The following is a 26,233-nucleotide window of genomic DNA, read 5'->3' as shown; positions in this document are numbered from 1 at the left end:
GAGATCACATCAAGTAATTGGGAGAAAAACCGGAGCACCCGGAGAAAATATAATGGAGAACGTACACTTATGCAGCACCCTTTGTGATGAAAATAAAAACTCTCTGCCATTTTCAAATCATTTAACCCAAGGTAAACTGTCAGATATAAAATTTCTCATGTTTTAGAAACTAAACAATGTCCTGGGGCAGCAGCATCTTTTATGGAGTTAAGGAAATTTGCAACGTTAGTCGGGCTTCTTCATTATAAAACCCTTCTTCAAACATCAGAAATATTTTGAGAGAAGAAAAACTGCTGGTCCCCAAGATGAAACAAAAATGAATATGGCATATTTCCCTTTTCCTTAAAATCTCCATAGATGCCTCCTCACCAACCTCAAATAGTTTCTCCAGCTTTTTTTTTTGTAAACTCTACATCTTCTAGTATGACAATTAAACACATCGTACATTATCTGACCCGACCCAAGCACTTCTTGCTAAGTCATTGGAAAGTTTTCAGGGCAAATAGGGCTGGTTTTAAGGTCTGCTTTTCTAAAAAAAAATCAAACCACTTTGAGATGTTAGTGGGATTTCAATGTCATTTGCCCAAAGGAAGTTATTTCACACTCTTAATAGGCAACGTTTTCCCCCAAAACAAATCTTGCTCTTTTCCTTTCTAACAGCATCGTTATCTCAACAAGAGGCTTTTGTTCTGTAAAAGTCAAGGATTCCCACAGTTAAATTGATTTGTAGACGTAGTACAAGAAATTTCCATGCTCATTGTTCAGTCACCACAAACCATTTCTTAATCATGCAATATGGTCAAGTGTGCAGATACTTTCATTTTTTAATATACAATGTTACTGGCTGCAAAAACAATCTGCACAATACAGAGAATGGAATAAAGGCTCCACTTCTATATCTAGTCTGTCACATTTCATCGTTTACAATTACTACAAGGATTCAATTAAAGCTTCTCACTGCTTCACAAATGGTTCAAAATGATGTTCCTCTCAAGCAAACCTTATCTCTTTACATTGTCCTCGTCACTGGCACAATAAAATAAAAGTTGCAAACTAGAGGCCGAAAATCCAAGCATCTTTTATTAAATGCAAAAGACAAATGTTAAAATCTTCAACTGTGGATAAAGAATTTAAACACAACACCAAGAGCACATTATCTCGAACAAGGGGCAGTCTCACAAGGTGGCGACCATGCTCGAGAGTAGTCTCCGCGTACTCGAGGCCTCAGCTAGGTCGCGGCGTATTTTTCTAGATGCAGGAAAATGCCTGCGAGTAAAAAAAGATCACCATGGGAAAAAAAAAAAAATTTTTTTTTTACTCTTAGGTTTAGTCGAGGTAGGTCGTAGTAGTCGGCATGTTAATCGTAGGTAATCGAGGGTAGTCGAAGGTAGTCGTAGATAGTCTTCAACATAGTCGAAGGGAGGTCGAAGGAGATCGAAGGAGGTCGTCTCCACTCTCACTATTCGGTGTCTAATTTACCCCGAAGCTAGTCGAACCTAGTCTTCAACATAGTCGGAGGAGGTCTTCAACATGACACTTTTTCCAAACTCTCCTAAACGGTTCCCAACTCGCCAATTAGGCCCCTTCACTTGCAGCCTTGTTTGTAGCTCTGCTAATCTGCCCAAATCATTTCCCCCTTCCTGTTGGATTTCAAACACTGGAAAATTCATTCTTTTGTTTATTAGTACGGGTCAAAAGGCAAAGTGGTGGTCAACACCTCCAGAAAAAAAGACAAGATCCAATCATAATTTTAAGTTAAAAAAGTAAATTTATCTGAAGAAAATGCAAGTTCTATGCAGTTGCATGCATCATTACTTCTCAATAAAATCAACAATTTAACACAGTCACAGAGCTGGAGCAGAGCATTTGCAACTCTGTTAAGCCCCTGTCCCACTTAGCCGACCTATGCCGACGTTTTTGTACTCGTGGACATTTTTTTTAGCAGGTTGAAAAAATGCAGCGACCTACCCGAGACCATGTGTACGCACAGACCACTCACGAGCATGAGGAAAAGTTAACGAAGACGTCCAGGACCTCCTAAGACCTCGTGGCGACCATGCTGCGAGTACGAGTCAAGGGCAAACTCAGCAGAGGTCGGCAATTAGTTTGTACAAGTGGAACAGCCCCTTTACACTGTTCTTGATGAACAGTGATGAATGTAGGTAGCTATAGGCCACTAGACACTTCAGCTTGCACTACTTGTTGGCACCATATGGTGTAATCATAGCAATGACTTCAAGTAATGATCTTGAAAACAGTTAAGATTCCGTGCAAGAAAATTCACCTAAACATTTGTAATTTAGTCAGGTTGAAAGATGCTGCAATTCCAAATATATTTCCATAACCTGAAGGTCATTACTGATCATTGGCTCAAGTAGCTGGGGAATATTCAACAAATGATCCCCGAACATTATAACAATCTTGCATTCAGGAAATTATGTCTATATAAGAAACTGAACATTATAAGCTGTAGAACAGAAGGTAGAACCACATAAAATTTCAAATTATATTTATGATTTTTTTTAACTGCCAACTAAGGGAAGCATTATTAATGTTATAAGTGTCACAATAAACTTTCCTTGTTGTGTATTGTGTTGAAAGAGTATCTGACATTGAAGTGAAGAGACAAGATATGGCTTCTCAATTAACATAGGGGTCATATTAGACGCATACATTCTAAACTTGTTCTAAACACTCGGGGAAACGGTGCGAGCTGGGGTTGGGTCGGCAGGTCGGTCAGCCCTGTCTGACATGTAATATAAGGGGGTCGTTAAAACAAGGGTTTACTGTATTGTCCTTTTAGAGAGAAGACAGTGAGGAGAGAAAATTGAGAGCAGAGTTGATTCTTTCACGACGGAGGAACACAACCGGAAAGTGCGATCGCCACTCGCAACGCCATCTGTGGCTGCTCAGGGAATTTCAACTGAGCTTTTGTAATTTTGTCTGGATTGTTAGGGTGGCGAACCATCAATTACCGCAACGGTTACAACCTGCGCCACATTTCAAAAAATTACAAAGAATGGGATATTTACATTCTACAGTTACAGATTCTTGTAGTTCTTTTATTGTTTTATTTATCTTTGCTGTTTTTTTCCTTCTTCGACACTCGCTTGGGGTGAGGGATAATTTGCTTCCACTCCAGTTCTGTAGTATCGGGCATGACCGATGAGGCCAATGTGGAATCCACAAACACCCATTGGTAAAACAGATGTCAATGCATGCATAACCCCAATTAAAATTAAAAACACCAATATGAAGTCACTTCTTTTATTTTAATGAATCCATTTGTCTTGTATTGTGTATTTTTTCTAATAGCGAAATGTCTGCATTGGCTAAAAGGTGGAAAAGCAGCACTGTGTAATCAAAGCTAACAAAATAGGTTACAATTGGTCACAAAGGGACTCAACCAAAAACGTCGCCCATTCCTGTTCTCTAGAGATGCTGCCTGTCCCGCTGAGCTACTCCAGCATTTTGTGTCTACCCTAGTTTACAATTGCTCATTGACTTAAAAAGCAACGTTGGTATCACGATTAATTTTGACTTTCAACACCAGGTGGCGCCGTACATGGCAGCCTCGCCGACAGCCTGCCTCGTCCCTTTCTTCCGTTGTTGTTTTTAAATGATATTGATCATGATGCTTTGGTAACAAATTCTGATAACGCAACACTTTATTATGTTAATCTGAGGGTCTTCGTATTTTACCCAAAAACCTGTGCAACTGAAATTGCTCAAAACTGCAATATTTAATAAGAAATACCACAGCTGATTTTCAAACATTAAAAAAGGCGTAAACCTGAAATAGATGTGGAATTGCTTCACAGGATAATATTCATTTTGTACACATAACAGACATATTGTTAACAAACCATTTTGAGGAACGGATCTTATTTGCATTTGCCAAATGCAATGCAAGCTCTGAACCAATTCCCAGTTCATGAATTGAAGGGTTTGGGGAATATCTGAATCTCCTGGTGGTTTTAATATAAGGATGCTGAAGGCAAAAAGTAGTTGGCAAAAATATTATAGACCCATGAGGACTAGACTCATATTAGAGCTGGTGCATTTTGTGGGTGTTTTTAGAGAGTTAGTACCTGTCCATTCATGGGCCATTGGTCAACCAGTGCGCAGACCATACCTAGCAGCAGCCTGCTCATTGGTACATGTTAATTGTATAGGTAGCAGCAAACAACGTAGGACTCAAAATAGCTTATTAATAGAAATCTGCAAATGAAGGATATCAGCTGCTCCTTTCAAGGACAGATTTGTTTTAAATGGTGACAACCATGTCCAGTGATACAAAGCTGGAAAATAGAGTACAACAGGTTTCAGGGTATTGTCACCCCATTCCCAATGGCAATGATAACCAGCACTATCTCTGCATCAATTCTCACTGATTTTCCAACATTCTCTATTGGAGAAGTATAGGTATTTAATAGCCAGCCATAATTATAAGTGTAATTTTGGAGTTATACAATTTCTGTTTCATCCAGAAATGTATGTAAATAATATTATGTGCAAGTTAATGCTATCGATATTTATACAGTACTTCAGCAACAGTTGCTAAATATAAAAATGCATACCACAAATATTGTACTTTAGATCCATTGGACATTTTATACTATTTGCCCGTCTGAAGGTTTAATTAAAAAGCGCATTCAATGACAAAAGACTTCAATCCACATCACATAGTCACATTCATAATTAATGTAATGGACGCTAAAATTCAAAGGCCATGGAAATGATAAAAGAGAATTTTTGCCAACAACTGTTCAGCATCAAATTACTGGTGTCTAGACATATCAGAATGTACTTTAATACTTATTGCAATTTACATGCCTGCCTAAACAGTCTGATGGCCTGATGCCATTCAACAGCGATACCCGCTACCCATTCAACAGAAATGTTAGTAACACATTTATGCTTGCAGTACTAGCGACATCATATAATAGATTTCCAAGTTTGACGAGGTTTCTCTTTAATGATCTGAAGCCCAGAAGTTCAATGATCAGAGGATAATAATATTAAAGAGACAGGCTGGAGAATTAGCAAATAGGCAGCAAATCAGACTTAAAACGTTGAGAATTTCTAAATTTTAATAGGAAGAAAGAGAAGAGGGAACATAAACAAGATTGCACAATTTAAAAAAAAGGTGCAATAACAAAGAGATTAAGGGATGGGTGTGCAGGTTGAGACACTGGTAATGCATGTGGTACTCCTGGGTTTTATAAATAGAATAAAACACAAGTGCAAAGAAGTCACAATGGACTTTTAAAAACACTGGGTCAGCCATATGTGAACCTGGCCAAGTATAACTGCCACATTTCTGGAAAGTCTTTACTGAATAAACAGAGGAGATTTACTGAAATGATTCCAAGGCTAAGGGAATTTAGCTCTGTGGATAAACAGATTAATCTTGTATTGTTTTTCGTGGAAAGGAGGATTTCAAATGGGTCTGGTAGTTATTTAAAATTATACAGGTACTGGAATGAATAGATTCAGGTAAACTGTTACCATTGGTGAAAAGGCCAAGAGCAAGGGGGAAATAAAGATGGGACAAGCTATAAATTGCACTTTTGTGATTTAGTTTCTGCTACATTGACAATTCACGTCAAGTTTCTACAAGGAAAAATATCCAAAAACAAGAAGCCAGAAGGCTTCCTTGAACTGGCGTAATATGATTATGAATAATCTTTTCCTTCATGTCCACCTCTGGCCAAAAGACAAAAATCCATACATCTCAGCCTTTAATCTAACAAACGACTGAGCAACCAAAGGCCGCAACTCCCAGTATGGACCAATAATGGAAGGCATCTCAAAGCACTCGAGAATACAAACAATATTCTCTCTACAAAGCCCTACAGATCCATTGGCAGGGAAGTGAAGCAATATCAGTGTTCTCTCCCAAGCCAACATCTGCAGCACTAAGGCACAGTTGTTAAACAGCTCTGGCACACAAGCTATATTGTCTGCATGCTTGACATCATCCTTGTAAAACCAGTATTTTCAGCCAACCTTTGACACAACCAGGGAACTCCAGGAGGAAGAGGAAATGATTCAAGGATGTTCCCAAACTATTCTTGAAAATAATGCAACATCCTGAACACAAGGGAATCAAATGCTCAAAATAAAGGAAGAGCACCTGGAAAGTCACCAAGCACCTCGAGTCTCCACAATAGAAGAAGTAATTTTCAAATTTACAGGGTTCATGAGCAACAACAAACTACCTACCAACTTGCTCCACCAAGCTCCTGGCACATCACCGACAGATTCCACTTTAGAACCAGAGTTAGAACAAACGAACCTTGATCTTGAGGAACAAGATACGTTTAGATTCATGAACGAGCACAAGAAGATCCTTCTGTATGATCACATATACTCGTTCTTCATTGTTTAAAGCAGAATTCCGATTGTCTGTTTTCCCATTTAAGACACAAATTTAAACTCCATCTACCCACCTCCCTCCTCATCTGTTATCTTTGTATATCTCATTTTACACTGGGATTTTCCCTCATTTTCCTACCTAGCTTTGTATCTCCGGCAAATAGGGATACAGCATAGTCTCCCAATTAAAGTTATTTATATCAATTAAAGTTGAAGCATACGACATATGCACATGACACTGTATTAATTAACAGTTTGCAAACATGAAAACAGTATGTTTATTCTTAGTTTGTTTTCTGGGTATAACCATTCTGCTATAATCGATGCATTGATGAACCAGGATGGTGTGGACATGGAGAGGAGTGGTCTTCCCACATGTTGGGACTCTCACCCTCCATGATAGAGGGCACATATTGTGAACGCTTTGATATGATGCAAAATGTTAAAATGAAAGAAGAGAAAGATGAAAGAAGGGAAGATGAAAAAAGCAGAAAAACACCAACAGAAAAATATCAAATGACAAACCTGGTACGAGAAAGCCTCTTTCAGTTTTATTTGCACCAAAGAAACAGACAGAAAGACTGAAAGATGGACATAAGTATGATTCTTTTCCCTCTTATTCATCAGCATCCAATATGGAAAGCCAAAAATAGACAGATTGCTGGAACAACTCAGTAGGCCCGGCAGTATGTCTTCCAGAACAGAGGAGACGTTTCAATAGAAGGATCCCGACCAAAACACCATCCATCCATGTCCTCCACAGATGCTCAGACGTTCATAAGTCTTAGGAACAGAAGTAGACCAATCGACCCATCGTGTCTACTCCGCCATTCAATCATGGCTAATCTATCTTTCCCTCTCGACCCCATTCTCCTGCCTTCTCCCATAACCCTTGACACACTTGCCAATCACGTATCTGTCGATCTCCGCCTCACAATACCCAATGACTTGGCCTCCACAGCTGTCTGTGGCAATGAATTCCTCAGATCAACCACTCTGACTAAAGAAATTCCTCCTGACCTCCTATCTTTTATTCTCTCCACATTTCCATCATCACTATCGTTTACCTACACACTAGGACAGTTTATGACAGCCAATTAACTTTCTCGCCCACAGATTCTGGGGGTGTCGGTGAAAAACAGAGGTTCAGGGGAAACATATGCAGTCATGGGGAGAACTTACAAACTCCTCACAGACTGCACCGAAGGCCAAGACTGAACCCGGCTTCACTGGTTCTGGGACACCCAGTTGCCAGGGTTTAGTAGCAAAATTGCCCCTAGCGTAACGTGGTATAGAGGATGGGGTGTAAATTGGGCAGAATGTGGTGAGAATAATAGTGTAAATGGGTGCTTTGCAGTAGGCATAGACTTGATGGGCCAAAGGGCCTGCTTCGCTACAGCATCTCTCTATAATTCAACGACAAATAAATCTAGTGTATTTTTCAAACAGATGAAGAACAGGTGCAAGGGTAAAGATCTGCTATTTTATTGTTGAGTTGATGTTTGGTTGCCTTCTTATTCCTATTCACTTGGGATTTGCATTTCAATGTGTTTCCTGCTGTTCATATCCTCGATTAGATTTGAAACATCTGGAAAACATTTCCTTTATACTCCCAAACTTTGGCAACTACAATATAGTTTTTCCAGTTTTATGGAGCCCCAGGGTTTTGAAAGCCTTTACATCAACAGAGGCATCCCTATCTTTTTATATGATAAAAGAATATGGCAAGAACAAACAAAAATAGTTTAGGTTTATTTTTGTCACATGTGCTGAGGTACAGTGAAAAGCTTTGTTTTGCATGCTATCCATACAGATCAGGTTACCACACATGCATACAATCAAGTCAAACTCAACTTGATCGAGCAAGAGGAAGATACAGAGTGCAGAATATAGTTCTCAGCATTGTAGTGCATCACATCCATAGTCAATGTGGAAGCTCCAATGTCAATTGTCCACCAGCATATATCATCCTCTCCACTTCTTAAATCAAAATCTGACACTGTTTTTTTGGATTTGTTGATCTGGTTAAGCATTTCCCTCCCTAGAATTCTGCCAAAATTTCTGTCAGCAGTTGAGCTGCTGAAGATAAAAATTCATCTCGGTGGACTACTTTTCAAGCCACTGATGACTCGTTTCAACTACGCAATTAAGTTGGCAGTTATGTAGTGCACAATTTTAAAACATCATATAAGGAATGCCAGAGATCAAAGTAAGTTGTAAATGGTATGAATGAACAAGGTACTGTAGCTAAAGATAGACACAAAAATGCTGGAGCAACTCAGTGGGACAAGCAGCATCTCTAGAGAGAGGGAATGGATGACATTTCGAGTCTCAGTCTGAAGAAGGGTCTCAACCCGAAACACCACCCATTTTTTTTCTCTCCAGAGATGCTGCCCGTCTCGCTGAGTTACTCCAGCATTTTGTGTCTATCTTTGGTGTTATCCAGCATCTGCAGTTCCTTCCTACACAAGGTATGGTAGCTTTTTGGTTGTGATGGAAGATGCTTATATTTAAATATGGCCTTGCCTACCTGCTGCTACTCACAAGAATGAAACCGTGGTTGACTTACTTAATAGGAAACTGAATAGCACAAGGATTTCAAATATTCTAAAAGTGACACCAAGTACAACACTGAAAATTAAGCACAAAAGAGAAGAGACAATGATGATGATTTTTCATTCCAGGATTGTACTATCATGTGCTTTCTAACATGGAAAAAGGTATTTGTTCAAAAACCACAAATTCACTTACATAGGTTTATCAATACATCAAGAATATTTGGCAGAACTATAGGAAGAGAAATGCTTTAACTTATATCAAATTAAATGTAAATAAGTTTAATGACAGGGATGTATGGGGGTAAAAAAAAAAGGCAGGAACCGGGTACTGAGTGTGGATGATCAGCTATGATCACAATGAATGGCGGTGCTGGCTTGAAGGCCGAATGGTCTACTCCTGCACCTATTGCCTATTGAGTTTACACTTAAGTGAATCAATATTCCACAAAGCCTCATTTGCAATGTGATCATATTCTGGTCTGCACTGAAAGCTAAATTAAAATGAATTGTGAATGATTCTCTATTCAATCAAAGTTTAGTCAATGCCAATTAACAATAATAACAGTAATAATTAAAAGGATATTTCAAATAATGAATTGCATGTCAGAAAATATATTAAACTGTTTGAAAAATACTTTGCATTTGGATAAATGGCATTTATACCTAAATCACTACTCAGACTATTTGTCAAACCATTTAAAAAAAGCTAATTAAAATTGATTTTTTCAGAGCTAAATATTATACACAGTGAGCTGCAGCATCAGAAGAATGATGTTAAGGATGCCATGGTTACCACAATGGAAGGTTTATATAGATGAATATATGATTTCTGTGTCCTCAATACCAAATCCCAGATTAAGGAAACATTGCATCAAGATCATTAATAGTCATAAATATTTCATAGGTTCTGGATCTGATTGATAGTTTTATGTAGAACTCACAATCACAAGTTTGGAAAATGACAACGAGATGGCAAAAAAGTAGTTGACATTCTGTGCAGTAAGTCCACAGACGTCTTCTTTATCCTTGAACCGGGAAATTTATGATTCAAGTTTTGCTCCAAGTTTTCAAAACCTATGCAATACACTAGTGAGCATGTGATGCAGGTTTTCAATGAGTCAATAATCTGCATGCTCATTTATTTAATGCCTAGATAAAGGAGGTACATCATATCATAACACCATTTTTTGCAGTCAAACTCCTTAATGGAGAGTAATTATTGATCCGAGCCATTAAGTCAACTAGACCAAGTCAAAATAATTAAAATTAATCTAGGTCGTCGATTTGCAAGTGCCATAAAAGATTATTTTCTTACATTTGCTTATTTCTCTTTCCAGAAATAACATGCACTTTAAATTTTTAACAAGGAGTACATTATTTCTTGCATATTCTGTAATTTTGACATTTTCAATTAAAATCAAGATAGAAACACATTGCACGCATTCATACTATAACGTTACCATTAAATAATTCTATCAATAAAAAAAATCTCAAAATAGACTTCTCTCAGATTAAATCTCTCAGGTTTAAATTTTAATTAAAAAATCTACTTTTCCCTGATGTCAGACCCCATGGGTGTATTAGTGTAATTCTGTAATGGAGGGCAGATACATTTCCTGTAACATGCCTATAGATAGGTCACTTAGCCAAAAGCCCTCAATTGTCAGGAAGTGCTTCACATATCAAGTACTTTTCAGGAAATAGACTTGAATAAATATTAGATGTAATCAATAAGGGCATGAGTCTTTTAAGCCTTTAAAGTACATCGGATGGGATCTATATGCACCAGAAATGTTCCAAAATATAATTTTGGCAAATGCGATGGCCTAACCAATGAATTGAAAGGTTCTCTGCTGGAGAGTCCAGTAACAAGAATAAAATCATTACAAATCCCTTAGTGGAACAATTGAAGAGTTCAACTGAAGATGTTGAAATTCCAATGAAAGGATTTTAATTGGTACAGTCATGGATTTCTCCATTATTCAGGTAAGGACATTTCAGGGCAGTGCAGAAAGCATCAATGGTACAATCCAGTCTCCCCAGAAGCACTGGTATGTTTGAATTAGACCAAAACAAGAACAAGATCTAATTTATTCTAGGTGGCTGCCCAACAGAAAGCTTTTATTCAGTAACAACCAACTAATCTATCGGTTTTATCTTTTATCATATTTCCAGCCTTGAAATGACCCGACAGAAATCAATTTTCAAGCCTACTTCGCAAATCTCGGTTATGGATTTGGTAAAGATGTGATAATCGCAGTAAAGTCGAAGGTTAGCAATAATTCACTTTCACTTCTGCTTTCAACAGTGGAACTGCATTAGTTTCCCTTACGTTCACTAAATGACAGATGAAATCATTTGTTTCCATTCCGACTGTCCAGAAACATATGGAATGACATAAAATGAACCATGATCAAGATCATTGTATTCTGGACAACTCAGAGGATGATATTTTTTTGGGTAAAGGATCACATAAACAAACAGGAAATCAATCAACATTTCATAAATGCTCTGCAGGAATGCTCTGCACTCATGTAATGATTACAAAAAGATAATCTCATATCTTTAATTTAAAGATTTTGTTTCACCTTGTGAGCTGACAGTGCACCAGATTTTTCAAATATATCCTGACAAAGGTTACATAGTTTATTCAGCACATTTTTTATGCTTTGTACTTTAGACATGTCTACAAATAAAAATAGAGAATGTGATAAGTAGTGCAAATAGACTTTTGGTCAGCTGAATACCTTTGTCTTAAATTAATCTACAAACCTTTGAGCCGGATCTAAATGACATAATCATACTCAGACTCAACAGTGACTTACTTTTTATTCAGTGGTCTTCACAGCTAAACATTTTTAAAGGTAAGAGAACAGCAACAAATTCAAAAACAGGCACAATATAAATAAAACTTTGCAGTATTGCATAGAAACAAGTGCAAATGTATTAAAATTTTAATGCATACATTATAAATGGCTCAAAGCTCTTGTACAGAAAATATAAAAGCTCAATGCACATGTACAATGCATACTGTCCATTTTCATTCATGATACCCATCATTTGTTCCATCACTGACCTCACAACTCAAATAACCCCGATCTACAATTCATTTCGCAAAGCACAGCAAAATATAAATGGTCAAAGTACTATTCAGTTAAGAATGTGATGTCAAAACTGCAAGATCAAAGCCAACTCCTTAAATATTTTAAAGACTAGATTCTTGACTACAGCAATTTCTCAAAAATCAGGAAAAAGACTTTTGATAACATTGAAAATCAGCAGGAACAAAAAATGCTGATCGGTGACAATTGAGAGCAGTAACTAAAGTGGCAATGTTTAAACTCTCAATTTAAATCTGAAGCAAAGATACAACAAATATTATGAACATACCTTCCACAATCCGTGTCCTGCGTTGCTCAGTACAATGCACGAATAAAGTGCTCTGTGTAATGGAAGCAGGAGATTCTCCCCAGTGATTCCAAGACCCATTAAGCTTCACTCAGATGATGGATTTAATCGGTTAAGATTTAAAAAATCTAAAGTCTGATTTCCTATGATTCCCTCTTAATCCCAATCACAGTTTTAAATGTTCTTATTAGTTTGTAAACTTTTGAGGTGGTTTGAAAATTCCACTTTCAAAATATATTTTCTCATCGATCCAAGGAGACCTTCCAATGATAGAAAAGCTTTTAAAATAAGCCGTTTTCATTAAATATTCAACAGTCGAAATTAAAGTAATAAGCATTAAAAACATGTCCATCTTTACTGCCTCACCAATCGTTGCAATTTTATTTCCCTTTGTAAATATTCATCCGATTCAGGTGATTTATTTTATTCCAATAATAACAAAAGTATTAGCTGGGCAACCAATATGTTTACGTAAATGTGCTAATATAGATAACGTATCGGGCAGTTTACAGATACTAATAATCAAAGAAATCAGATTGTCTGTTGAAATGCCAATTGGGATCAGATTTGAAATTCAGAAGATAATATGGACGAGATATATATTTACTTTTCCTTCTGACGTCATCACATCAACTATCGCTCATCAGTTTGCACAATTTAATCGAGTCATACAGAGTGGAAATATGCCACTCGGCCCACCATGTCTGTGCCAGCTCGTGAGCACCTAACCGTATTAATCCCATCTTTCAAATGTATAGATTTCCAGTGTGCATTTGAAAATGAAATCTTCCAAATTCTATTCATCCCTTATTAATATTTGTCCTAGAATTGACGGAATCACAAAATAATAATTATTTTCTTCTAATCCACTGCCAAAGGAAACTAAGAATATAATAGATAGCGCACAAGAACTGAAGCTTCCAAGCACCACTTGAATAAATTCAGAAACTAAACAACAGCCTTTGTAACCATCAGCAATGTTTCACCCACACATTTTAGCAGCCAAAAAAAATAATTTGGAACGGCATTAGAAACAGTAAACACGTATCCATGTACAGCTAACATAATTAATTCAGCATGACCTATCTCTACTGAATTGCATCAAACAGTTGAGAGTGTACATTACTGGGTGGCACAGTGGTGCAGCCACCAGAGTTGTCATCTCACTGCTCTAGTATTCAGCCCTGAACTTGAAGCATTACTTCTGTGTACTCATTCTCCATGTGACCACCAGGTGCTCTCTTTTTCGCCCACATTCCCAAAATGTGCCAGTTTGTAGGTGAATTGGCCACTGTATAAATGAATGGTAGAACTTGGAAGGAGTTGCTTGGAATGTGTGGTAGAATAAAATGGTCGGTGTGGACCTGATTATCCATGACTAACTCTCTGCCGTTTATGCTGTACTGAATCAAAATCAGGAAGCAAGGACCTAAGGACCTCCATCCAAGGACCAAAGCAGTCTTTCCAGGTGCGGCAGAGGTTCATCTGCACCTCCATCAACCTCATCTATTGCATCCGTTGCCATAGATGTCAGCTGCTCTACATCCGTGAAACCAAGCGTAGGCTTGGCAATCGCTTCGCCCAACACCTCCACTCAGTTCGCAATAACCAACCTGATCTCCCGGTGGCCCAGCACTTCAACTCCCCCTCCCATTCCAAATCCGACCTTTCTGTCCTGGGCCTCCTCCATGGCCAGAGTGAGTCCCACCGTACATTGGAGGAGCAGCACCTCATATTTCACTTGGGTAGTTTACACCTGAGTGGTATAAACATTGACCTCCAATTTCAGGTAGTCCTTTGCTTTCACCCTCTTTCCCCTCCCCTTCCCAGCTCTCCCACAGCCTCTGCCTCTTCCTTTCTTCTTCCCCACACACCTCCCTCCCCCTCATCAGTCTGAAGGGTCTCGACCCGAAACGTCACCCATTACTTTGCTCCATAGATGCTGCCTCACCCGCTGAGGTTCTCCAGCATTTTTGTCTACCTAAGATTAATTCTACAATATTTTTGAAAGAAAAAATTTGTTTTTGCAGCATGGATTTGCAACAGCAGAGTTGCTGCTTTACAGCACTCAAGATCCGGGTTTGATCATAACTCAAGATCCGGGTTCTGTCTGTACAGAGTTTGTACATTCTCCCCATGACCGTGTGGGTTTCCTCCAAGTGCTTCAGTTTTCTCCCACAATCCAAAAATGTGCAGGTTTGTAGGTTAATTAGTATGTAGGAAAGAATTAGTGTACAGGTAATCATTGATCGGTGCGGACTCGGTGGGCCGAAAGGCCCGCTTCCATACTGCATTTTTAATCTCTAAATCTAGCATCACTTGGCTGCCAATTGCTAAGGATAGCATTAGCTAAAAGGATAGCATCAATGTCTCAATATATAACATTTTGTCTGACGTGAAGCTGTTTTGCAACGATACGCTTAGGTATATAGAATATGTTAAACCGCAACATAAATTTAAATCCAATTTATTGGATTTAAGCTTAAGCTTACAATCTTTTTTTATGCTTATTAAGTCATGATGTAATAACCTGATCTTTGCACCTTAATTAACCCAGATTACACCTCTTCTAATTAAGATCAGTGGCTAGGAATGGAGCTATTCAGGAAGTACATTGCAGAAAACAATACAAAGGTCCCCCCAGCCAAAGGATTTTTAGTGGGTGTTAATCTGAAGTTTAAAACTGCTAACTTTCAATTTGGATATGCAAATTCCTATAATTAGGTACCACGGAAGAAAATACAAACCGATATGCTGAAAGTATGGTTTTTCTATTTGTGATATAATTTTGTTATGCCAAAGTCGTTTGGTCTTAATTTATCCTTTGTGCTTCCAAGCAGATGTGAGAGCAGAAACTGATACATTGCTTGCATTTGAAGGAGGAACATGCTGCACTTTCAACCAGCTGCAGAAGATGGAAACTTATAAAATTATAATTGAAGAAGTTGTTGCTATGGTGATATCAATCCCGATGGTGGAAAGTTAATTCATGAAGTGGGCACAACAATGATATACAAGCAGGCCATTAAAAAATGCTCCATAATGAGTCTTGGTGAGTTACTGCAGTGCATCGTGTAGATGGTGCACACTGTTGTTACAGTGAGTCAGTGCTGAAATGAGTGAATGATTGTGGATAGACTAATATGTTCAGTATGGTAGAGCGTCTTGAGTTTTGTTGAAGCTCCACTCATTCAGGAAAGTGGAGCTTATTCCATCACATACCCGTCTTGAGCCTTGAAGATGGTGGATAGTCTTTGATATTTAGGGGGCGAGTTACTGGGATTCTGAGCCTCTGAGCTGCTCTTGTAGCCATATTGTGTTTATGGCTGCTACAGTTCAGTTGGAGGAAGGACATCCTTGTGATTGAGGCAGTGCAGCGTAAGTTCACTGGGATGGCGGGACTGTCATACGAGGAAAGATTGAAAAGACTAGGCTTGTATTCACTGGAGTTTAGAAGGATGAGGGGGAATCTTAAAGAAACATATAAAATTATAAAAGGGTGTTCCCAATGTTGGGCGAATCCAGAACCATGGCCACAGTCTTAAAATAAAGGGGAGGTCATTTAAGACTGAGGTGAGAAAAAACTTTTTCACCAAGATAGTTATGAATTTATGGAATTCCCTGCCACAGAGGGCAGTGGAGGCCAAGTCACTGGATGGATTTAAGAGAGTTAGATAGAGCTCTCGGGGCTAGTGTAGTCAAGGGATATGGGGAGAAGGCACGGGTTATTGATAGGGGGCGATCAGCCATGATCACAATGAATGGTGTTGCTGGCTTGAAGGCACCATGGCCTCCTCCTGCACATATTTTCTATGTTTCTGCAGAATGCATAAGGAAGCTCAAAACAGGAGATAGCGATAGCAGAAAAGTGAAATATTAAATCCGTGGCTGTTGCAAAACAATTCACCATGGCAACAATACCCCTGTAAAACAGATTGTACCTACTTTTCAAATCAATAATCAAAACACTGCCTGTGCATTCCCACCTTTAGGCTTATTATGTATGGTTACCAAATTCAAGTGCGCCAATTTCCTGTAGAATCTCTTCAAATATCTTTAGCAAATTATTATTCCTTACATGTTCCCTTACATGTTTTTCCTCTACCTGCTACATTTTTGTAAGGTGTCCTTGTGACTATTGAAAGGCACCCATAAATAAAATTTATTATTATTATTATTTCTCTAATATTTGTTTAGCACACAACAAAATAAAAATATTTTATATTTGGTGTAGCAAATATGTTGCAATCAATACAAGAGATTCACTTATAGCTCAGGCTGCAATACATCAAAATACAGTGAGAGGTTCACCATGTTCATCGATCATTGAATTTATATCTACCTATGCATCTTAAAGGGGGGATTTAAGTTATGCCCCCTGATGAGTCTTCAAAAGGCCTACCCGTTTCTCTCAATCCTGACTTTAATATAACAGTTTGAATAGACAATCAGCACCTTGGTTTACTGATGTTGAAAGTAAGGTAGTTGTTCTGGCAACATTCAATCAGACGACCTATCTCCCTCCAATGCTCCCACTCATCAGAGGAGTGGCAAACCAAATAGCACCGATCCCCATCAAAAACAGCATCCCACCCCACAGATGGGTGTGGAGGGATGCGAGGCAGGTAGATCACCACCTTTTGTTTTTCTTTCTGTTTTTGTCTTTTTTATTTCTCTACGTCTTCCTTATTTCTTTTACTTACTCACTCTTTGGCAACACCACTTTGGTAGTCTAGGGGTTCTGTCTTTGCACATTCCACTTTTCCTCTCTCTTGCTTTTTCTTTTCTCTCAACTATAGCTAAAATCAAAATTGAAGCTGCACAATAACTATTATGTCATATGCCGCTGGTTATATTTTTGTACACTTGCTTGTAATAAAATAAAAACAGCATCATTCAAGATAATCAATGATAACTAGGAACAGGGAATGGGAACTTCCCAAATATTTTTCAATCTAATTATATGGTAAAACCCAAGATATATCACAATGATATAAAGAACTAGACCAACTGGGACCCAACCCCGTCACACGGGAGGCCTGGTCCCCCAATGCAATATTGCACCACTCACCCATAGCCTCCACGGGAGGAATGGAACCCCCAACGCAACCCGTTCCCCAGGGCAATATTCCACCACTCACCCGTTTCCCAAACAGGAGGGAAATATGTATCAAAAGATAAGTTTAAAATGGCATTACATGTTTCATATAAATCTTTCAGGCAAATGTTTCTATACTTACACTAATCTTCTATCTGGAACAAGATGACTTCTTGTAAAGATCTCAGATAAGGCATCTGCGGAATGAAAGTACAGTCCTGAGTAAATGAAGGATGTCACCCAATTATTTAAATTATTGCGAGGATAATTAAGTAAATACAATAGTACATTTCTAAAGAAAATTAGTTGCACTAGGTCATTAAAATGAAAAATGAGTGCAGAATGGGCACATAAAGATCTTCAGATTACAGGTTCAACCTCTAATTTAAAATTAACTTGATTCCACCAAACCAGTGGAAGGGAGCACAGAGATAAGGGGTAATATAAGACTTCAAGCTTGCTCCTTCATTCAAACAGGATTGTAACTAATACTATACCTCATCTTCCTTCTTTCCAATGTTCATATCCTCTCATGCTCCTGGTGCCTCAGCTTTAACCTAACCATTGACCAAGATTACAGTGGTGTAGAATTGAAAATGTTTCAAAAGGAATTTCTCATCATCCAGATCATAAACAGCCAGACACTTTATGTTACTGTATCCCGAGTTCTATGTTCAGTTTTACCTCAATGTTCCGTGGACAGGACAGGAGTGATACTCCCTTTAAATAATTTGAAACATAATTTCCCAGCATATACATGTAAATCAGGTGACCAAAGACTTAGATGTATAGACCATATGGCCAAAGACTTCAGTAGATGTAAAATTAAATCTCTCAAATATATAAACGCCAAAATTTAAGATGCATGATCTTAAGCTGAAAAAGGAGCTATAATTTAGACCAATTAACATTGTGGTTAAATATTTCGGAATTGAATTTGTGATACGAATAATTTATTAAACATGGAAAACTAATTTTATTTGAAAATGTTATAAATGGAATGCTTTATCTGGAAATAGTTAAAATCCAATTAAAAAACTCACCAACATGACAGGATTTTACACATTTAAAGTCATATTCATGCTTTTAATTCTGCCAATGCACAGATTTTAACACGTGAATTTTTATTCTACATTACTCCGAGTCTAGATATTAAAATAATTAAAATGTTAAACTAAAGTGAACAGAGCAAGTCTGTGCAAGACCACCAGATGTGCAGAATCTCTTTCACAATTCAACAGTTAACAAATGATCTGAAAAACTATGCAAGCATCTGAAAATCTGAGGGACTAACTGGATTATCAGTTATTCATTTGACTAATCCAGTGGATTTCCTCACATAAAGCAACAGTATGAGGGAAAGAAAGGCATACTTTAAGCCAATGGTGCCAAGCATTCTCATGTTCATAAATCATGTTGCTACGTTTAAAAAAAAAGTTCAATCCACCATGTTGCATAAACTCACACACAAATCCAGCGACATCATCGGTATAGCAAAACTCAAAGTTACAGGAAACCAGTTTCTCCATCAGAGGTTTTCTGGGCCTCCTCCATGGCCAGAGTGAGGACCTCCGTAAATTGGAGGAGCAGCATCTCATATTTCGCTTGGGCAGTTTGCACCCCAGAGGCATGAACACCGATTTCTCTAATTTCAGGTAGTCCCTACTTTCTCCTCCCCTTCTCAGCTCTCCTTCAGCCTGCTGGTTCTACCTCTTCCTTTCTTCTTCCACCCCCACTTCCCCCCCCCCACCCCCCCCACCTCAGTTTGATTCAACATTTAAGCTGAGAGAAATAAGTTTTATAGGAGATCTGAAGGTTGTCTATTTAATCAGTGTAGGTGATATCTTGAATACACCACCGAGACGATGGTGGAATTAGATACAAGTTCCTATTCTGAAAGGTATTAACACAGATACTTAAATAGGCAAGGCATAGGATATGGTCCCAATGAGATCCGTGTAGATGGGTAAAATGTTTGGCATGGATGTGGTGGGCAGAAGGACACACTTCCATACTATACATCTCTGTGACTCGATGAATGGCCTCTTACCCCTGTTGTATGGATTAATATTATTAATATTTATGTCACTACAGGTGCACAACCTTTTATCCGGTGTTCCAGAAACCGAAAAGCTCCGAAAACCGGCCATTTTTTCCAGATGTCGTCTGCGCACCAAAGCTCGCGTTTGGCGCCAAACCTGACCTAAAACGACCCACGGTCAACCCAGGTCTGTACTACTGTAGCGGCTGCCTCCTCCCTGGAGACTGGGAGAGCCTTAAACATCTGTAAATCATTGCTTAAATGTTAGTCAGTTAGTTCGGAGGGCTTTTATGTGAAGGGGGTGAAGGGGTAAACTTTAATTCTTGGTCCCCTACCTGGTCGGAGAAGCGGGGAGCGGTCAATGCCTTACCGGGTCGCCGTCCAGTAAGCTCCGCAGCGCTGTGGCCGGTGGGGCTGCGGGCGGCGCCTGTTGTAGCTCCGACCCCGGCAACTCTACCCCTGGCTGCGAGGCGCTCCAAATCCAGCGCGGCCCGCGGCCGGACGCCCCAGCTCCGCGAATGTCGGGAGTCGGCGACGTCGCAGCGCTGGGATACCAGCGGGGTGCGGGCAATGCCTTACCGGGTCACCGTGCGGCAAGCTCCGGAGCGCTGTGGCCGCCGACACACAACATCGCGGAGCGTCGCTGGATTTGGAGCCGCGCAGCCAGGGGTAGAGTTGCCGGGGTCGGAGCTACAACCGGCGTTGCCCGCGGCCGGACGGAGCCCCCAGCTCCGCGAGGTTGGGAGTCGCCGACCAGGTAGGGGACTAAGAATTAAAGTTTCCCCCTTCACCCCTACACCACCACCACCACATAAAATCCCTCCAAACTAACTGACTAACATTTATGCAATGATTCTCCCGGTCTCCGGGGAGGAGGCAGCTGCTCCAGACTTTTCAAGCCGCCCGCGCTACCTACCTAATCTACGCTAAAAATCTTCCATTCTGAAATCCGAAAATGTCCGAAATCCGACAAGTGTCTGGTCCCAAGGCTTTCGGATAAAAGGTTGTGCACCTGTACTACAAAGGAAACCGAGTTCCACAAATTGCAACATCCTACTGCAATAACACGTGAAACTCCAATATGCGTGGATTGCAAAACAAAATTAATCAAGCTACAAGATTGTATGGGTAGAATCGCGAGATGATGTAGCACATCCAGTAGTTATTTTGCTCATTCTGCCGGCTCTTTGATAAAGCCATCCAATTAAAGTCAGAGTCATACTGCATGGAAACAGACCCTTTGGCCCACCAACTCCATGCCAACCATCAAGTACCCGTGAGCCCAGCATATGCTGATCAGCAAACATTCAGTAATCTGACTACTCTGCTGTTTTTCAATATTCTCATCAGTTTTCCCTTGAGAAATGTATAGTTGAATCTGTTCTCATTCCCATTTTAGAGCACAATAAACCCCTTAAACAGTTTCTTCCTCATGTCTGCTCATACTTTGACCAACCATTAGTCTCTTCTTCTTAATGACCCTTCTCACATTTTCGTTGCATTAAGAGCATAACCGTTCCAACCTGTTTGATCCATTATACAAAACTGCGGAGCACGAAATATCCTAGATATGACTCACACCGTTAAACATACATGGCCTCAAATGATCATATCCTCTGGCTTGATTTATAACATCACAATATTGTCTTTATTATTCACTAAAAAATATATGCTTATATTGGAATGTGGTCCCACGGTTGACAGCAATAGCCACCCCATTCTATAGTATCTCCCCTTCCTCTCTGGCCCAGTTCATCACATTAACTATTCATTCTTCTGCACGCTTAGACATTGATTACCAATATTCTGGTGTAATGTTAGAAGCAATCACACAGGAAATTGACCCTATTCAGGACCTTTGGACTCTCCCAAAAGTCATTAAAAAGTGATCAGCAGAACTCTCTGTGAATTATTCCTCTCTTCTTAACCAGGACCAGGAAAGTGAAAGCTCATCATCAGAATGGCTAACTCAGAGTCCAACAATCCAAAATATATTTTATATATTGCTATGACTAGGCGCCCCACACGATACCATACAAGTCAGCATGCAAATCAAACCACGATTTAAATTGATTCTAAAATAACCTGAAAATATTATTTTTGAAAATTGAAGGCTTCGGAGAGGGTGCAGAAGAGGTTTATCAGGATGCTGTCTGGATTAGAGGATATTAGCCACAGAAATTGGACAAACGTTGAATGACTGACATTTCAGAGAAAATAATCCATAAGGGAGTACACATGTGTAAGAGGTTGTGCAAAAAAAAAAAAAGGTCCAGCTACAGAGAAAGTGCCGATATAAAAAAAGTGCAGCGACTGCAACAAGGTAGTTTGGCAGATCTGGATTACATCTTTAGCTAATGAGAGATCCACCCAGGGTCTGATAACAGCGGAAGAGAAGAAGTTCTTGAAAGTAATGGTACATGCTTTCAAGCTTTCTTATCTTCTGCCTGACAAGAGATGAGGGAATGACTGGAGTGTGACAGGCCCTTAATTACGTTGGCTGCTTTCCAGAGGCAGCTTGAAGTGTAGCTGGAGTTGATGGAAGAGGAGGCTGGTATGTGTGATGGACTGGGCTGCGTCCACAGCCCTCTACAATTTATTGTAGTCTTAGGCTGAGTAGTTACCAGGTAAGTTTTAATGCATCACAATAAGATGCTTTGTATGGTGCATCTGTAGAGATTATGTCATTGGAGACATGCTAAATTTTTTGTCTTCCAAGGCTCACCCTTATACGTTTTATATACTTTGGAGTTAACTCCCACATTCTTTCATTTTGTTATTGTTTACTACTTTATTTGTGAAAATATTGACTGGATTACACTTTCGGAAGCTTGGGACTACTCTTGTATCTGCCCATGGAGCCATTCTCGTATTAAGTTAGAGAAAACATGCTAGTATGAATAGTGAAGTACAATCATATTCTCACTGGACTTGCAATGCATGTTTCAGCAAGGGATCAATCTCAACCATCAACCATTCATTCATTCTTTGCCAGAAGCATTAAAGTCAAAATACATCTCCATCATAGATTTAATTAAGCATTAATAATAAGGAATTTAAATTTGATCATCCAATCTGTTTAGGGTCACTTGAGCATTGCTTCTGCCCAGAATTATTCAGTCTGCACAATTGAGTAAATACGTTCACCTGGAATTTTAAGAATACTACGTACTTTTAACAAATCAATTTATTCAACATTTATTTACACGACACAAATAAATAAAGCACTAGAAGCTATAGATGAAAAATCCATAGCATGTTAACATGTCATAATAGTCTCACTGGCTACATTAGATTTTTTATTCAGCAGATACTCATTACATATTGTATTCATTCATTATCACAATCAGTTTGTTCTTTCTGCTATAACCTTTCTCAAGAAATATTATTCATGTGTTATCTGTCACATAGACCCTCTGTTAGACTGAAAATAGTACACAACTGTTCAGATGCTATGTCATAGAGAGAGGGAATGCCGGGGCTACCTGGTGAGAGAAATCAATATTCATACCGCAGGGCTGTAAGCTGCCCAAGCAAAATATGAGATGCTGTTCCACCAATTTGCGTTTAGCCTCACTCTGACAATGGAGGAGACCGAGGACAGGAAGGTCTGTGTAGGAATAGGAAGGAGAATTAAAGTGTCCAGCAACTAGATCAGGTAGGTTCAGGCGGGTTGAGCGAAGGTGTTCTGCGAAACGATCACCTAGTCTGCGTTTGGTCTCACCGATGTATAAGAGTCCACATCTTGAACAATGGATACAGTAGATGAGGTGCTTGAACCTCTGCCTAATCTGAAAGGACTGTTGAGGTCCCTGGACAGAGTTGAGGGAGGAGGTATAGCGACAGGTATTGCATCTTCTGCGGGAAAGTATTGCATCTTGTAAGGGAAGGTACCTGCGGATGGGGTGATTTGGGTGGGAAGGGATGAGTTAACCAGAGTGCTGAAGGAACAGTCTCTGCAGAAGGCGGAAAGGGTTGGAGATGGGAAAATGTGGCTCGTGATTGGATCCCGTTGGATCCCCTGAAGAAGGGTCTCGACCCGAAACGTCACCCATTCCTGCTCTCCAGAGATGCTGCCTGTCCCGCTGAGTTACTCCAACTTTTTGTGTCTATCTTCGGTTTACAGTAGCACCTGCAGTTCCTCTTACACACAACTTGGAGAGTTGTTGCTATTGCTTTCAGACATATCCCAGCAACTGGTATAACAGTAATTCCAGACGACTGCAAGCAGCTTGCCCTCCTGCCCGCTCAATAGGAAATGATCTCTTGAATACGATAACATTACTAAATATTAAACCTGGTCAGTTCATGCTTTGAATACAAATCAAAATATGATTCTCAATTTCCAATGAACATTTTTCATTATTAAAGGCTGCATGAATGTATGCTCATCGTAATTGTTTCGTTCAGGCGGACCCAATTTCTTTGAAAGATTAAAAAAAACAGAATTACAACTAGGTTTTTTTAATGTAATTGTGGAACTTTCCTCAAAAGATTGTAGAATCCTTTTCTAGACACAGTTAGTTCCCATTATCCACTAATGTACTATCTCAGATGGCGAGGTCAGCTCCAACTTGAACAAATATATCTATATAAGCATGTGCACATTAACTAACCATTCATGGTCTAATTGAATACATTTCCAGACTAGAGGAGCATTCTTTGTATACACAATTTCAAAGCCGATTGCTGCTTGCACTTATTCAACATACAATTCACATTCAACAGAACTAGAATGTTGGCTGATGCAATTTCATCATAGGCATTCAAAACGTTTTATTTATTAATGGATGTTAAAGCTTTAGAACATAACTACCACAGTTCCACATTTCTGGTCAGTTTCTTGTCATGGTCTCTCCATTGTAGCCATACCTCATCCAAAAAGCTTGAATGATTTCATAATACAATCTCAACATATATGCCATGCTGAAAATAATTCTAGCCAATCAGTAATTCTAGGGATAGTATAACTGATAAGTATCAGTAGTTGATTATACTCTGTAATTACTGCAGTTGTGTTTAAAAAATGCATTATGTATCTCCTCACATTAAATCCTTCAGATGAATGCTGTTGTAGTTATAAATTAAGACAGTAAGATTATAAATCTTAACTGGACATGAAGCCTCAAGAAACAATTGAAAATCCATTCATTATGAAGATCAGCAACTCAAAGATAAGATGCAATTACTTTGCAGAACAAATTAATTACTAGTACAAAACACTTTTTTAATATCATTAGAAAATGGTGTATAATTACACATAATCTACATAAAGTTTTCAGCACTGAAAATTAGCACGTTCTCAGCTGCTTAAAGGAACTGGCTCACTGCTGCTATGTATTCAAATCTTCATATCAGTAACATTCAAAGGTAATTGGTTAACAGACAATATAAATTTGAGTGAAATATCTTTCAGACAGGAATAAAACCCATATTACTATGATATTAATATTAGCTGCTGGCGGCGCTGAACAACATCGCGGAGCTCCGAGATCCCTTTGACGAGGGCGCCAGTGGGAATCTCTATCCAGCTCGGCCTGTGGACTTCGGGAGCCGAGGTCTCCAGTAGGAAGTGGCCGATTCAGAACTCCAAACCGCTGAGAGTGTTCTCCGTTCCGACGTCGGAGTTTCGATCATCCCACCGAGAGGGCCTGAACATCGGGGCGAAAACGGGTGAAAAACGAGGAAGATGGCTGGACATTATTGCCTTCCGAGATGAGAAGAACATTTTTCACGCAGAGAGTGGTGAATCTCTGGAACTCTCTGCCACAGAGGGTAGTTGAGGCCAGTTCATTGGCTATATTTAAGAGGGAGTTAGATGTGGCCCTAGTGGCTAAGGGGATCAGGGGTATGGAGAGAAGGCAGGTACGGGATACTGAGTTGGATGAAAACATATTGAATGGCGGTGCAGGCTCCAAGGGCCGAATGGCCTACTCCTCCACCTAATTTCTATGTTTCTATGTTTCCCTCACAGTGGGAAACGTTGATTCTGCTGTGTGGGGATGTGCATGCTAAATTCTATCGTGTGTTGTGTTCCTTTTTTATTCGTATGGCTGTAGGGCAACCCAAATTTCACTGTGCCAATTGGTGCATGTGACAGTAAATGTAAACTTGAACTTGATATTAATGTTTGCATGATTAATTTAAAGTAGCAACAAAGATACATAAATTTGCATGTTTAATTGATTGCACAAGCCAACTTTGAAGTTAACAGACGGAATTGCGTAGATTAAATGTGGGACAGTGTACAAGGAAATAATGTAAATTCAGCATATGAGGAATTAATATAAATTTAACAGGTTAGACATAAACATGTTAACTGTGACTGGCATGATTCAAATTCTGTAGATCTTCAGAATAATTATTTCACCCCCTACACTGGACGGCCAGCAAAGAAAATATTTTATGCAATCATCTTTCCATTTTACTATTGATCAAATAGAATAAATCATACACTTTGTAATATAAAGTGCTTTTCCAATGTCTTTAGTAGTTGTGAAGGTTTTATCACATATAAAAAAGATCGATCAGGATTTCAGTAAAGTGAAATGATGAAAAGAAACATGGTCACAGAACTGTCATCTGCTCTGAGGGGGGGGGGGGGGGGGGGGGGGGGGGCGTCTGGAGTAGCAAGGATGCCTAGTCGAAACATCGAAACAACCATGATGGAACAACAAAGCTAGAGGCAGGGTTTTGCAATTGATTTTCTTTACAAGTTTTTAAAATGTATCTGCCATGTGAAGTCCA

The 26,233-nt window shown here is 39.2% G+C and overlaps 1 protein-coding gene across 2 annotated transcripts in view; it reads right to left on the bottom strand.

Moving 5' to 3' along the window:
* Positions 1 to 26,233, bottom strand: part of peak1 (pseudopodium-enriched atypical kinase 1) — a 97,938-nt gene that overhangs the window by 53,024 nt on the left and 18,681 nt on the right. The window contains exon 2 of one of the 2 annotated variants that reach the window (XM_055662552.1): positions 17,588 to 17,642. The exons of the other annotated variant lie outside the window; for it this stretch is intronic. The gene's annotated coding sequence lies outside the window, so the exon portion shown is untranslated. The remainder of the gene's footprint in view (positions 1 to 17,587; positions 17,643 to 26,233) is intronic. 2 annotated transcript variants of the gene reach the window in all.

The sequence above is a fragment of the Leucoraja erinacea genome, chromosome 36 (assembly GCF_028641065.1).
Source record: "Leucoraja erinacea ecotype New England chromosome 36, Leri_hhj_1, whole genome shotgun sequence".
NCBI lineage: Eukaryota > Metazoa > Chordata > Chondrichthyes > Rajiformes > Rajidae > Leucoraja > Leucoraja erinaceus.
The sequence above is the reverse complement of the archived record's forward strand: the minus strand, read 5'-3'. Positions and strand labels throughout refer to the sequence as shown.